The 3,061-nt window shown below is 32.5% G+C and overlaps 1 protein-coding gene across 1 annotated transcript in view; it reads left to right on the top strand.

Moving 5' to 3' along the window:
* LOC106870912 (orexin receptor type 2) overlaps positions 1 to 3,061 on the top strand; it is a 355,794-nt gene that overhangs the window by 308,678 nt on the left and 44,055 nt on the right. The gene's annotated exons all lie outside the window — the stretch shown is intronic.

Below are 3,061 nucleotides of genomic sequence, written 5' to 3'. Positions count from 1 at the left end.
TATATATATATATATATATATATATATATACGCAGGTATTTAGATATGTATGTATTTAGATATGTATGTATATATATATGCGTGTATGTATATGTATGTATATATATATGCGTGTATGTATATGTATGTATATGTATGTATATTGTATTTCCGGGCATATAAAGATCAGAATTGAATAGAACATACACCTATTTTACAATGTTGAAACCTAAATTAACATGTTTTAACAGACTGTAATGAAATTTATTTTACGATTTTGCATGTTAAAAGAACGTTCTATTTATGTGCATAAATTAGATATTTTTTCCCTATGCAATCACTTGAAATATATTTCATGTATGTATTTTAAATTTGTTTCTCCAAAAAATTACTAGTTAGCAATGTGTCATACAAATTATGAAATAAAAAAAAATATTTGTAAAAGAAACTACGTTCCGCGACAACAATATTTTAACTTTATCTTCCTTCAGGGGTACTGTATTTTGGTTCATATATTGACGAAAAAAATACCCATACCGGACGTAAAACAGAATTTCGAGTAACAATATCGATGTTTTATATAACCCTGACCGTCGAAGAGAAATATTTTCATCTTGATACCTAATTATATATCCTACAAGTAACTTATTAAATAATATAACACGTCTCAGATGTAAGTTATACAAATTAGTGTGCGAAGTATAATTAGATACTACATTCCCACATAAATGCCGAAATAAAGTTTTTAAAAAAAAGACTATTCGTATTCCTCTATTACCAGACAATGAAATTTTTCTGATTTTTAATATTTTATTATCACTACGAATTACTGACATGAGGGGGTTACCTAATTTTTGACAATTGGTCTAACATTCTATTGAGGCTACATTGCACGCAGAGTAGTGTTTTGTCTAAATTATAAAACCTTGCATGATACATAGAAAAATACGTTACATATGTGTGTGTCCGACTGTATTTGTGTGTGTATTTGTGTGTCTGTGCGTAAGTATGTATGTGTGTGTCTCTCCCTCTCTGTGTCTGTGTGTCCGTGTATGTTTGTGTATGTGTGTGTTTGTGCGTATCTATGTGTGTGTGTGTGTGTGTGTGTGTGTGTGTGTGTGTGCGTGCGTATCTATGTGTGTATGTGTGTGTGTGTGTGTGTGTGTGTGCATGTGTGCACGCGCGTATTTTGTCTGTACACACACAGAGACAGAAAGACTCGTCTAAATATGTAGAAATTCTTTGCAGCTTGGTATCTCTTAAACACATAATCCATGAAATTATATATCAAGTGATTATAAATTTAATACAATTCTTAATATCAAGTATTTAATGACAGTTTATCTTTGTTCAGACATATTAATGTCAGCAACTATATGTGTATCCAATCTTCAATAAGATTAAGGGTATTGAGGAAAATGAATCAGTAACGTCGATTATTTGTTAGGTTTCAGTCGCTTACCGATGTGCAAACTTATACACAAACGATTTAATATAAGATTAACAATACATGTCATCATTTATTAAAAATGATGATGTATTCCTTTAATACAAAACATTCAGATATCATTGATCTCATTTAACTCGTTAATAAGGTTTATTGATCATTTTAATGTCAATATCAACGACGTTTTGAAACACACGTGCACACACACACATACAAACACACACACAGCACACATGCACACACATACACGCACGCACTCACATATATAACTGTACGACAAAGTTTACAGCTGTGCACTTTTAACGGATACTGTTGCATTATAGTAGGATTCTATCTGAGGGTGGTCGTAGGTATCTAGAGTGTAAAGAAATTGAAATCTTATTATTTATGTCTTTACGTATAAAATATAAGAAGTAAAAGTGATATATATATATTATTAAGTGCCACAATCAGAAATATTAAAGAATAAATTATTACATATATTGTAAAATGCTTATAGATGCACACATGCACCTGCACGTATATGCATTGATACATGCATACATACATACATACATACATACATACATACATACATACAAACATACATACAAAGTTCCTCTTCGGATGTCGACTACAGTAGGACGTCCCCATTACTGAATATACATGTTGAAATCCGCAAGTAATCGTAGCGTTTACAGAAACGAATTTCATTACGAGAAAATGGAACATATTTTTTAGAAACTACTACAATTGGCTCAGCACCTCTGTATCCGCTGGTACTTGACGATACTGATACGCGATAGTATTTTGTAATTTTGCCTGTTCTTTCAATCTTCTTACATAGCTATGGGATCACTTGATTCTGCAGAAGTAACTGACCTTGTAGGAATTTACATCCTAACGCAGATACAATTATATATTCCTGGGTTGAATGGAAGGCTATACAGAGATAACACATTATTCTTCCTACATAAATGTAGTAAAGTACAGCGCGAAAAGTACAAAACATCTCCAAGTTTTTTTTTTCAATAATGGACTATCCGTCACCATAATCAATGAATACCGTAGAGTCAACTTTTTAGATGCTACTTTTGATTTGCTTACAGGTTTACACGAACCGTTTCATAAACCTAATGAGAACCTAAAATACATCAACGTTGGATCTAATCAATCACCAACAATAATTAGGGGACTTGTTAATAACATCTCGGCTAGAATATCCAGGTTATCTGCAAATGGAAATGCAATCAACATACACGCACCTTATTACAACTGAGCCCAGATACCCTGAGAAAATCTGATATGCCAGTAGTAGTAGTAATAATAATAACAACTCTTATAACTCAACTAATGATGATACGATTCATTATAACAACGCGTGTCTACGGGAGCGTGCGTATATAGATATATGCATGCCTATATAGAGATATATGCATGCATGCGATAATACACGCAGTTTTAGACGCGTTTTGATCTTGTCACTACACAGCAATTTCTCATTGTTTTAACGGTCATTTTTCACAGGAATTTTCAATGGCCGTATAACTGAAGAATTGTTGGCGTGGGCTCCCACCCTGGCATCCGAAACGCGGAGTTTTATCATGGCTACCGAATAAGTGTCACATATTTTTACAGATATATATATACATATAT

The sequence above is a fragment of the Octopus bimaculoides genome, chromosome 8 (genome assembly GCF_001194135.2).
Source record: "Octopus bimaculoides isolate UCB-OBI-ISO-001 chromosome 8, ASM119413v2, whole genome shotgun sequence".
In the NCBI taxonomy this organism is placed as follows: Eukaryota; Metazoa; Mollusca; class Cephalopoda; order Octopoda; family Octopodidae; genus Octopus; species Octopus bimaculoides.
The sequence above is the reverse complement of the archived record's forward strand: the minus strand, read 5'-3'. Positions and strand labels throughout refer to the sequence as shown.